The sequence below is a fragment of the Hyla sarda genome, unplaced genomic scaffold (genome assembly GCF_029499605.1).
Source record: "Hyla sarda isolate aHylSar1 unplaced genomic scaffold, aHylSar1.hap1 scaffold_703, whole genome shotgun sequence".
In the NCBI taxonomy this organism is placed as follows: Eukaryota; Metazoa; Chordata; class Amphibia; order Anura; family Hylidae; genus Hyla; species Hyla sarda.
This window is the reverse complement of record NW_026610722.1, coordinates 74,042-86,967: the sequence shown is the minus strand read 5'-3', so window position 1 is coordinate 86,967 and position 12,926 is coordinate 74,042.

Here is a 12,926-nt window from a genome sequence, read left to right as displayed (position 1 = left end):
AGTGAGATTGTGCGGTAAAATAGAGAGTGAGAGTGTGCGGAAAAATAGAGAGTGAGATTGGTAAAATAGAGAGTGAGAGTGTGCGGAAAAATAGAGAGTGAGATTGGTAAAATAGAGAGTGAGATTGTTCGGTAAAATAGAGAGTGAGATTGTACGGTAAAAAAGAGAGTGAGATTGGTAAAATAGAGAGTGAGATTGTGCGGTAAAATAGAGAGTGAGATTGTGCAGAAAAATAGAGAGTGAGATTGTGCGGTAAAATAGAGAATGAGATTGGTAAAATAGAGAGTGAGATTGTGCGGTAAAATAGAGAGTGAGATTGTGCGGTAAAATAGAGAGTGAGATTGTGCGGTAAAATAGAGAGTGACATTGGTAAAATAGAGAGTGAGATTGTGTGGTAAAATAGAGAGTGAGATTGAACGGTAAAATAGAGAGTGAGATTGTGCGGAAAAATAGAGAGTGAGATTGTGCGGTAAAATAGAGAGTGAGATTGTGCGGAAAAATAGAGAGTGAGATTGTGCGGTAAAATAGAGAGTGAGATTGTACGGTAAAATAGAGAGTGAGATTGGTAAAATAGAGAGTGAGATTGTGCGGTAAAATAGAGAGTGAGATTGTGCGGAAAAATATAGAGTGAGATTGTGCGGTAAAATAGAGAGTGAGATTGTGTGGAAAAATAGAGAGTGAGATTGTGCGGTAAAATAGAGAGTGAGATTGTACGGTAAAATAGAGAACGAGATTGGTAAAATAGAGAGTGAGATTGTTCGGTAAAATAGAGAGTGAGATTGGTAAAATAGAGAGTGAGATTGTGCGGTAAAATAGAGAGTGAGATTGTGCGGAAAAATAGAGAGGGAGATTGTGCGGTAAAATAGAGAGTGAGATTGTACAGTAAAATAGAGAGTGAGATTGTGCGGTAAAATAGACAGTGAGATTGTGCAGTAAAATAGAGAGTGAGATTGTACGGTAAAATATAGAGTGAGATTGTGCGGTAAAATAGAGAGTGAGATTGTGCGGTAAAATAGAGAGTGAGATTGTGCAGTAAAATAGAGAGTGAGATTGTACGGTAAAATATAGAGTGACATTGGTAAAATAGAGAGTGAGATTGTGCGGTAAAATAGAGAGTGAGATTGAACGGTAAAATAGAGAGTGAGATTGTACGGTAAAATAGAGAGTGAGATTGTGCGGAAAAATAGAGAGTGAGATTGTGCGGTAAAATAGAGAGTGAGATTGTGCGGAAAAATAGAGAGTGAGATTGTGCGGTAAAATAGAGAGTGAGATTGTACGGTAAAATAGAGAGTGAGATTGGTAATATAGAGAGTGAGATTGTTCGGTAAAATAGAGAGTGAGATTGGTAAAATAGAGAGTGAGATTGTGCGGTAAAATAGAGAGTGAGATTGTGCGGAAAAATAGAGAGGGAGATAGTGCGGTAAAATAGAGAGTGAGATTGTACAGTAAAATAGAGAGTGAGATTGTGCGGTAAAATAGAGAGTGAGATTGTGCGGTAAAATAGAGAGTGAGATTGTGCGGTAAAATAGAGAGTGAGATTGTGCAGTAAAATAGAGAGTGAGATTGTACGGTAAAATATAGAGTGAGATTGTGCGGAAAAATAGAGAGTGAGATTGTGCGGTAAAATAGAGAGTGAGATTGTGCGGTAAAATAGAGAGTGAGAGTGTGCGGAAAAATAGAGAGTGAGATTGGTAAAATAGAGAGTGAGATTGTTCGGTAAAATAGAGAGTGAGATTGTACGGTAAAAAAGAGAGTGAGATTGGTAAAATAGAGAGTGAGATTGTGCGGTAAAATAGAGAGTGAGATTGTGCAGAAAAATAGAGAGTGAGATTGTGCGGTAAAATAGAGAGTGAGATTGTACGGTAAAATAGAGAGTGAGATTGAGCGGTAAAATAGAGAGTGACATTGGTAAAATAGAGAGTGAGATTGTGCGGTAAAATAGAGAGTGAGATTGTGCGGAAAAATAGAGAGGGAGATAGTGCGGTAAAATAGAGAGTGAGATTGTACAGTAAAATAGAGAGTGAGATTGTGCGGTAAAATAGAGAGTGAGATTGTGCGGTAAAATAGAGAGTGACATTGGTAAAATAGAGAGTGAGATTGTGCGGTAAAATAGAGAGTGAGATTGTGCGGAAAAATAGAGAGGGAGATAGTGCGGTAAAATAGAGAGTGAGATTGTACAGTAAAATAGAGAGTGAGATTGTGCGGTAAAATAGAGAGTGAGATTGTGCGGTAAAATAGAGAGTGAGATTGTGCGGTAAAATAGAGAGTGAGATTGTGCAGTAAAATAGAGAGTGAGATTGTACGGTAAAATATAGAGTGAGATTGTGCGGAAAAATAGAGAGTGAGATTGTGCGGTAAAATAGAGAGTGAGATTGTGCGGTAAAATAGAGAGTGAGAGTGTGCGGAAAAATAGAGAGTGAGATTGGTAAAATAGAGAGTGAGATTGTTCGGTAAAATAGAGAGTGAGATTGTACGGTAAAAAAGAGAGTGAGATTGGTAAAATAGAGAGTGAGATTGTGCGGTAAAATAGAGAGTGAGATTGTGCAGAAAAATAGAGAGTGAGATTGTGCGGTAAAATAGAGAGTGAGATTGTACGGTAAAATAGAGAGTGAGATTGTGCGGTAAAATAGAGAGTGACATTGGTAAAATAGAGAGTGAGATTGTGCGGTAAAATAGAGAGTGAGATTGAACGGTAAAATAGAGAGTGAGATTGGTAAAATAGAGAGTGAGATTGTGCGGTAAAATAGAGAGTGAGATTGTGCGGAAAAATAGAGAGTGAGATTGTGCGGTAAAATAGAGAGTGAGATTGTACGGTAAAATAGAGAGTGAGATTGGGCGGGAAAATAGAGAGTGAGATTGTACGGTAAAATAGAGAGTGAGATTGTGCGGTAAAATAGAGAGTGAGATTGTGCGGAAAAATAGAGAGTGAGATTGTGCGGTAAAATAGAGAGTGAGATTGTGCGGTAAAATAGAGAGTGAGATTGTGCGGTAAAATAGAGAGTGAGATTGTGTGGTAAAATAGAGAGTGAGATTGTGCAGTAAAATATAGAGTGACATTGGTAAAATAGAGAGTGAGATTGTGCGGTAAAATAGAGAGTGAGATTTACGGTAAAATAGAGAGTGAGATTGTGCGGTAAAATAGAGAGTGAGATTTACGGTAAAATAGAGAGTGAGATTGTGCGGTAAAATAGAGAGTGAGATTGTGCGGTAAAATAGAGAGTGAGATTGTACGGTAAAATAGAGAGTGAGATTGGTAAAATAGAGAGTGAGATTGTGCGGAAAAATAGAGAGTGAGATTGGTAAAATAGAGAGTGAGATTGTGCGGTAAAATAGAGAGTGAGATTGGTAAAATAGAGAGTGAGATTGTGCGGTAAAATAGAGAGTGAGATTGGTAAAATAGAGAGTGAGATTGTGCGGAAAAATAGAGAGTGAGATTGGTAAAATAGAGAGTGAGATTGTGCGGTAAAATAGAGAGTGAGATTGTGCGGTAAAATAGAGAGTGAAATTGTGCAGAAAAATAGAGAGTGAGATTGTGCGGTAAAATAGAGAGTGAGATTGGTAAAATAGAGAGTGAGATTGTGCGGTAAAATAGAGAGTGAGATTGTGCGGTAAAATAGAGAGTGAGAGTGTGCGGAAAAATAGAGAGTGAGATTGGTAAAATAGAGAGTGAGAGTGTGCGGAAAAATAGAGAGTGAGATTGGTAAAATAGAGAGTGAGATTGTTCGGTAAAATAGAGAGTGAGATTGTACGGTTAAATAGAGAGTGAGATTGGTAAAATAGAGAGTGAGATTGTGCGGTAAAATAGAAAGTGAGATTGTGCAGAAAAATAGAGAGTGAGATTGTGCGGTAAAATAGAGAATGAGATTGGTAAAATAGAGAGTGAGATTGTGCGGTAAAATAGAGAGTGAGATTGTGCGGTAAAATAGAGAGTGAGATTGTGCGGTAAAATAGAGAGTGACATTGGTAAAATAGAGAGTGAGATTGTGCGGTAAAATAGAGAGTGAGATTGTGCGGTAAAATAGAGAGTGAGATTGGTAAAATAGAGAGTGAGATTGTGCGGTAAAATAGAGAGTGAGATTGTACGGTACAATAGAGAGTGAGATTGTGCGTTAAAATAGAGAGTGAGATTGTGCGGTAAAATAGAGAGTGAGATTGTTAAAAAAGAGAGTGAGATTGTGCGGTAAAATAGAGAGTGAGATTGGTAAAATAGAGAGTGAGATTGTGCGGTAAAACAGAGAGTGAGATTTACGGTAAAATAGAGAGTGAGATTGGTAAAATAGAGAGTGAGATTGTGCGGTAAAATAGAGAGTGAGATTGTGCGGTAAAATAGAGAGTGAGATTGTTAAAAAAGAGAGTGAGATTGTGCGGTAAAATAGAGAGTGAGATTGTGCGGTAAAATAGAGAGTGAGATTTACGGTAAAATAGAGAGTGAGATTGTGCGGTAAAATAGAGAGTGAGATTGTGCAGTAAAATAAAGAGTGAGATTGTACGGTAAAATAGAGAGTGAGATTGTGCGGTAAAATAGAGAGTGAGATTGTACGGTAAAATAGAGAGTGAGATTGTGCGGTAAAATAGAGAGTGAGATTGATAAAATAGAGAGTGAGATTGGTAAAATAGAGAGTGAGATTGTGCGGTAAAATAGAGAGTGAGATTGTGCGGTAAAATAGAGAGTGAGATTGTGCGGTAAAATAGAGAGTGAGATTGGTAAAATAGAGAGTGAGATTGTGCGGTAAAATAGAGAGTGAGATTGTGCGTTAAAATAGAGAGTGAGATTGTGCGGTAAAATAGAGAGTGAGATTGTTAAAAAAGAGAGTGAGATTGTGCGATAAAATAGAGAGTGAGATTGTGCGGTAAAATAGAGCGTGAGATTTACGGTAAAATAGAGAGTGAGATTGTACGGTAAAATAGAGAGTGAGATTGTGCGGTAAAATAGAGAGTGAGATTGTGCGGTAAAATAGAGAGTGAGATTGTGCGGTAAAATAGAGAGTGAGATTGTGTGGTAAAATAGAGAGTGAGATTGGTAAAATAGAGAGTGAGATTGTGCGGTAAAATAGAGAGTGAGATTGTGCGGTAAAATAGAGAGTGAGATTGGTAAAATAGAGAGTGAGATTGTGCGGTAAAATAGAGAGTGAGATTGTGCGGTATAATAGAGAGTGAGATTGTGCGGTAAAATATAGAGTGAGATTGTGCGTTAAAATAGAGAGTGAGATTGTGCGGTAAAATAGAGAGTGAGATTGTTAAAAAAGAGAGTGAGATTGTGCGGTAAAATAGAGAGTGAGATTGGTAAAATAGAGAGTGAGATTGTGCGGTAAAATAGAAAGTGAGATTGTGCGGTAAAATAGAGAGTGAGATTGGTAAAATAGAGAGTGAGATTGTGCGGTAAAATAGAGAGTGAGATTGTACGGTACAATAGAGAGTGAGATTGTGCGTTAAAATAGAGAGTGAGATTGTGCGGTAAAATAGAGAGTGAGATTGTTAAAAAAGAGAGTGAGATTGTGCGGTAAAATAGAGAGTGAGATTGGTAAAATAGAGAGTGAGATTGTGCGGTAAAACAGAGAGTGAGATTTACGGTAAAATAGAGAGTGAGATTGGTAAAATAGAGAGTGAGATTGTGCGGTAAAATAGAGAGTGAGATTGTGCGGTAAAATAGAGAGTGAGATTGTTAAAAAAGAGAGTGAGATTGTGCGGTAAAATAGAGAGTGAGATTGTGCGGTAAAATAGAGAGTGAGATTTACGGTAAAATAGAGAGTGAGATTGTGCGGTAAAATAGAGAGTGAGATTGTGCAGTAAAATAGAGAGTGAGATTGTACGGTAAAATAGAGAGTGAGATTGTGCGGTAAAATAGAGAGTGAGATTGTACGGTAAAATAGAGAGTGAGATTGTGCGGTAAAATAGAGAGTGAGATTGATAAAATAGAGAGTGAGATTGGTAAAATAGAGAGTGAGATTGTGCGGTAAAATAGAGAGTGAGATTGTGCGGTAAAATAGAGAGTGAGATTGTACGGTAAAATAGAGAGTGAAATTGTGCAGTAAAATAGAGAGTGAGATTGTGCGTTAAAATAGAGAGTGAGATTGTGCGGTAAAATAGAGAGTGAGATTGTGCGGTAAAATAGAGAGTGAGATTGTTAAAAAAGAGAGTGAGATTGTGCGGTAAAATAGAGAGTGAGATTGAACGGTAAAATAGAGAGTGAGATTGGTAAAATAGAGAGTGAGATTGTGCGGTAAAATAGAGAGTGAGATTGTGCGGAAAAATAGAGAGTGAGATTGTGCGGTAAAATAGAGAGTGAGATTGTGCGGAAAAATAGAGAGTGACATTGTACGGTAAAATAGAGAGTGAGATTGGTAAAATAGAGAGTGAGATTGTTCGGTAAAATAGAGAGTGAGATTGGTAAAATAGAGAGTGAGATTGTGCGGTAAAATAGAGAGTGAGATTGTGCGGTAAAATAGAGAGTGAGATTGTGCGGTAAAATAGAGAGTGAGATTGTGCGGTAAAATAGAGAGTGAGATTGTGTGGTAAAATAGAGAGTGAGATTGTGCAGTAAAATAGAGAGTGAGATTGTACGGTAAAATATAGAGTGACATTGGTAAAATAGAGAGTGAGATTGTGCGGTAAAATAGAGAGTGAGATTTACGGTAAAATAGAGAGTGAGATTGTGCGGTAAAATAGAGAGTGAGATTTACGGTAAAATAGAGAGTGAGATTGTGCGGTAAAATAGAGAGTGAGATTGTGCGGTAAAATAGAGAGTGAGATTGTACGGTAAAATAGAGAGTGAGATTGTGCGGTAAAATAGAGAGTGAGATTGGTAAAATAGAGAGTGAGATTGTGCGGAAAAATAGAGAGTGAGATTGGTAAAATAGAGAGTGAGATTGTGCGGTAAAATAGAGAGTGAGATTGTGCGGTAAAATAGAGAGTGAAATTGTGCAGAAAAATAGAGAGTGAGATTGTGCGGTAAAATAGAGAGTGAGATTGGTAAAATAGAGAGTGAGATTGTGCGGTAAAATAGAGAGTGAGATTGTGCGGTAAAATAGAGAGTGAGAGTGCGGAAAAATAGAGAGTGAGATTGGTAAAATAGAGAGTGAGATTGTTCGGTAAAATAGAGAGTGAGATTGTACGGTAAAAAAGAGAGTGAGATTGGTAAAATAGAGAGTGAGATTGTGCAGAAAAATAGAGAGTGAGATTGTGCGGTAAAATAGAGAATGAGATTGGTAAAATAGAGAGTGAGATTGTGCGGTAAAATAGAGAGTGAGATTGTGCGGTAAAATAGAGAGTGAGATTGTGCGGTAAAATAGAGAGTGACATTGGTAAAATAGAGAGTGAGATTGTGTGGTAAAATAGAGAGTGAGATTGAACGGTAAAATAGAGAGTGAGATTGTGCGGAAAAATAGAGAGTGAGATTGTGCGGTAAAATAGAGAGTGAGATTGTGCGGAAAAATAGAGAGTGAGATTGTGCGGTAAAATAGAGAGTGAGATTGTGTGGAAAAATAGAGAGTGAGATTGTGCGGTAAAATAGAGAGTGAGATTGTACGGTAAAATAGAGAACGAGATTGGTAAAATAGAGAGTGAGATTGTTCGGTAAAATAGAGAGTGAGATTGTGCGGTAAAATAGAGAGTGAGATTGTGCGGTAAAATAGAGAGTGAGATTGTGCGGAAAAATAGAGAGGGAGATTGTGCGGTAAAATAGAGAGTGAGATTGTACAGTAAAATAGAGAGTGAGATTGTGCGGTAAAATAGAGAGTGAGATTGTGCAGTAAAATAGAGAGTGAGATTGTACGGTAAAATATAGAGTGAGATTGTGCGGTAAAATAGAGAGTGAGATTGTGCGGTAAAATAGAGAGTGAGATTGTGCAGTAAAATAGAGAGTGAGATTGTACGGTAAAATATAGAGTGACATTGGTAAAATAGAGAGTGAGATTGTGCGGTAAAATAGAGAGTGAGATTGAACGGTAAAATAGAGAGTGAGATTGGTAAAATAGAGAATGAGATTGTGCGGTAAAATAGAGAGTGAGATTGTGCGGAAAAATAGAGAGTGAGATTGTGCGGAAAAATAGAGAGTGAGATTGTGCGGTAAAATAGAGAGTGAGATTGTACGGTAAAATAGAGAGTGAGATTGGTAATATAGAGAGTGAGATTGTTCGGTAAAATAGAGAGTGAGATTGGTAAAATAGAGAGTGAGATTGTGCGGTAAAATAGAGAGTGAGATTGTGCGGAAAAATAGAGAGGGAGATTGTGCGGTAAAATAGAGAGTGAGATTGTACGGTAAAATAGAGAGTGAGATTGTGCGGTAAAATAGAGTGACATTGGTAAAATAGAGAGTGAGATTGTGCGGTAAATTAGAGAGTGAGATTGAACGGTAAAATAGAGAGTGAGATTGGTAAAATAGAGAGTGAGATTGTGCGGTAAAATAGAGAGTGAGATTGTGCGGAAAAATAGAGAGTGAGATTGTGCGGTAAAATAGAGAGTGAGATTGTGCGGAAAAATAGAGAGTGAGATTGTGTGGTAAAATAGAGAGTGTGATTGGTAAAATAGAGAGTGAGATTGTGCGGTAAAATAGAGAGTGAGATTGTGCGGTAAAATAGAGAGTGAGATTGTGCGGTAAAATAGAGAGTGACATTGGTAAAATAGAGAGTGAGATTGTGTGGTAAAATAGAGAGTGAGATTGAACGGTAAAATAGAGAGTGAGATTGTGCGGAAAAATAGAGAGTGAGATTGTGCGGTAAAAAAGAGAGTGAGATTGTGCGGTAAAATAGAGAGTGAGATTGTGCGGTAAAATAGAGAGTGAGATTGTGTGGTAAAATAGAGAGTGAGATTGTGCAGTAAAATATAGAGTGACATTGGTAAAATAGAGAGTGAGATTGTGCGGTAAAATAGAGAGTGAGATTTACGGTAAAATAGAGAGTGAGATTGTGCGGTAAAATAGAGAGTGAGATTTACGGTAAAATAGAGAGTGAGATTGTACGGTAAAATAGAGAGTGAGATTGGTAAAATAGAGAGTGAGATTGTGCGGAAAAATAGAGAGTGAGATTGGTAAAATAGAGAGTGAGATTGTGCGGTAAAATAGAGAGTGAGATTGTGCGGTAAAATAGAGAGTGAAATTGTGCAGAAAAATAGAGAGTGAGATTGTGCGGTAAAATAGAGAGTGAGATTGGTAAAATAGAGAGTGAGATTGTGCGGTAAAATAGAGAGTGAGATTGTGCGGTAAAATAGAGAGTGAGAGTGTGCGGAAAAATAGAGAGTGAGATTGGTAAAATAGAGAGTGAGAGTGTGCGGAAAAATAGAGAGTGAGATTGGTAAAATAGAGAGTGAGATTGTTCGGTAAAATAGAGAGTGAGATTGTACGGTAAAAAAGAGAGTGAGATTGGTAAAATAGAGAGTGAGATTGTGCGGTAAAATAGAGAGTGAGATTGTGCAGAAAAATAGAGAGTGAGATTGTGCGGTAAAATAGAGAATGAGATTGGTAAAATAGAGAGTGAGATTGTGCGGTAAAATAGAGAGTGAGATTGTGCGGTAAAATAGAGAGTGAGATTGTGCGGTAAAATAGAGAGTGACATTGGTAAAATAGAGAGTGAGATTGTGTGGTAAAATAGAGAGTGAGATTGAACGGTAAAATAGAGAGTGAGATTGTGCGGAAAAATAGAGAGTGAGATTGTGCGGTAAAATAGAGAGTGAGATTGTGCGGAAAAATAGAGAGTGAGATTGTGCGGTAAAATAGAGAGTGAGATTGTACGGTAAAATAGAGAGTGAGATTGGTAAAATAGAGAGTGAGATTGTGCGGTAAAATAGAGAGTGAGATTGTGCGGAAAAATATAGAGTGAGATTGTGCGGTAAAATAGAGAGTGAGATTGTGTGGAAAAATAGAGAGTGAGATTGTGCGGTAAAATAGAGAGTGAGATTGTACGGTAAAATAGAGAACGAGATTGGTAAAATAGAGAGTGAGATTGTTCGGTAAAATAGAGAGTGAGATTGGTAAAATAGAGAGTGAGATTGTGCGGTAAAATAGAGAGTGAGATTGTGCGGAAAAATAGAGAGGGAGATTGTGCGGTAAAATAGAGAGTGAGATTGTACAGTAAAATAGAGAGTGAGATTGTGCGGTAAAATAGAGAGTGAGATTGTGCAGTAAAATAGAGAGTGAGATTGTACGGTAAAATATAGAGTGAGATTGTGCGGTAAAATAGAGAGTGAGATTGTGCGGTAAAATAGAGAGTGAGATTGTGCAGTAAAATAGAGAGTGAGATTGTACGGTAAAATATAGAGTGACATTGGTAAAATAGAGAGTGAGATTGTGCGGTAAATTAGAGAGTGAGATTGAACGGTAAAATAGAGAGTGAGATTGGTAAAATAGAGAGTGAGATTGTGCGGTAAAATAGAGAGTGAGATTGTGCGGAAAAATAGAGAGTGAGATTGTGCGGTAAAATAGAGAGTGAGATTGTGCGGAAAAATAGAGAGTGAGATTGTGTGGTAAAATAGAGAGTGTGATTGGTAAAATAGAGAGTGAGATTGTGCGGTAAAATAGAGAGTGAGATTGTGCGGTAAAATAGAGAGTGAGATTGTGCGGTAAAATAGAGAGTGACATTGGTAAAATAGAGAGTGAGATTGTGTGGTAAAATAGAGAGTGAGATTGAACGGTAAAATAGAGAGTGAGATTGTGCGGAAAAATAGAGAGTGAGATTGTGCGGTAAAAAAGAGAGTGAGATTGTGCGGTAAAATAGAGAGTGAGATTGTGCGGTAAAATAGAGAGTGAGATTGTGTGGTAAAATAGAGAGTGAGATTGTGCAGTAAAATATAGAGTGACATTGGTAAAATAGAGAGTGAGATTGTGCGGTAAAATAGAGAGTGAGATTTACGGTAAAATAGAGAGTGAGATTGTGCGGTAAAATAGAGAGTGAGATTTACGGTAAAATAGAGAGTGAGATTGTACGGTAAAATAGAGAGTGAGATTGGTAAAATAGAGAGTGAGATTGTGCGGAAAAATAGAGAGTGAGATTGGTAAAATAGAGAGTGAGATTGTGCGGTAAAATAGAGAGTGAGATTGTGCGGTAAAATAGAGAGTGAAATTGTGCAGAAAAATAGAGAGTGAGATTGTGCGGTAAAATAGAGAGTGAGATTGGTAAAATAGAGAGTGAGATTGTGCGGTAAAATAGAGAGTGAGATTGTGCGGTAAAATAGAGAGTGAGAGTGTGCGGAAAAATAGAGAGTGAGATTGGTAAAATAGAGAGTGAGAGTGTGCGGAAAAATAGAGAGTGAGATTGGTAAAATAGAGAGTGAGATTGTTCGGTAAAATAGAGAGTGAGATTGTACGGTAAAAAAGAGAGTGAGATTGGTAAAATAGAGAGTGAGATTGTGCGGTAAAATAGAGAGTGAGATTGTGCAGAAAAATAGAGAGTGAGATTGTGCGGTAAAATAGAGAATGAGATTGGTAAAATAGAGAGTGAGATTGTGCGGTAAAATAGAGAGTGAGATTGTGCGGTAAAATAGAGAGTGAGATTGTGCGGTAAAATAGAGAGTGACATTGGTAAAATAGAGAGTGAGATTGTGTGGTAAAATAGAGAGTGAGATTGAACGGTAAAATAGAGAGTGAGATTGTGCGGAAAAATAGAGAGTGAGATTGTGCGGTAAAATAGAGAGTGAGATTGTGCGGAAAAATAGAGAGTGAGATTGTGCGGTAAAATAGAGAGTGAGATTGTACGGTAAAATAGAGAGTGAGATTGGTAAAATAGAGAGTGAGATTGTGCGGTAAAATAGAGAGTGAGATTGTGCGGAAAAATATAGAGTGAGATTGTGCGGTAAAATAGAGAGTGAGATTGTGTGGAAAAATAGAGAGTGAGATTGTGCGGTAAAATAGAGAGTGAGATTGTACGGTAAAATAGAGAACGAGATTGGTAAAATAGAGAGTGAGATTGTTCGGTAAAATAGAGAGTGAGATTGGTAAAATAGAGAGTGAGATTGTGCGGTAAAATAGAGAGTGAGATTGTGCGGAAAAATAGAGAGGGAGATTGTGCGGTAAAATAGAGAGTGAGATTGTACAGTAAAATAGAGAGTGAGATTGTGCGGTAAAATAGAGAGTGAGATTGTGCAGTAAAATAGAGAGTGAGATTGTACGGTAAAATATAGAGTGAGATTGTGCGGTAAAATAGAGAGTGAGATTGTGCGGTAAAATAGAGAGTGAGATTGTGCAGTAAAATAGAGAGTGAGATTGTACGGTAAAATATAGAGTGACATTGGTAAAATAGAGAGTGAGATTGTGCGGTAAAATAGAGAGTGAGATTGAACGGTAAAATAGAGAGTGAGATTGTACGGTAAAATAGAGAGTGAGATTGTGCGGAAAAATAGAGAGTGAGATTGTGCGGTAAAATAGAGAGTGAGATTGTGCGGAAAAATAGAGAGTGAGATTGTGCGGTAAAATAGAGAGTGAGATTGTACGGTAAAATAGAGAGTGAGATTGGTAATATAGAGAGTGAGATTGTTCGGTAAAATAGAGAGTGAGATTGGTAAAATAGAGAGTGAGATTGTGCGGTAAAATAGAGAGTGAGATTGTGCGGAAAAATAGAGAGGGAGATAGTGCGGTAAAATAGAGAGTGAGATTGTACAGTAAAATAGAGAGTGAGATTGTGCGGTAAAATAGAGAGTGAGATTGTGCGGTAAAATAGAGAGTGAGATTGTGCGGTAAAATAGAGAGTGAGATTGTGCAGTAAAATAGAGAGTGAGATTGTACGGTAAAATATAGAGTGAGATTGTGCGGAAAAATAGAGAGTGAGATTGTGCGGTAAAATAGAGAGTGAGATTGTGCGGTAAAATAGAGAGTGAGAGTGTGCGGAAAAATAGAGAGTGAGATTGGTAAAATAGAGAGTGAGATTGTTCGGTAAAATAGAGAGTGAGATTGTACGGTAAAAAAGAGAGTGAGATTGGTAAAATAGAGAGTGAGATTGTGC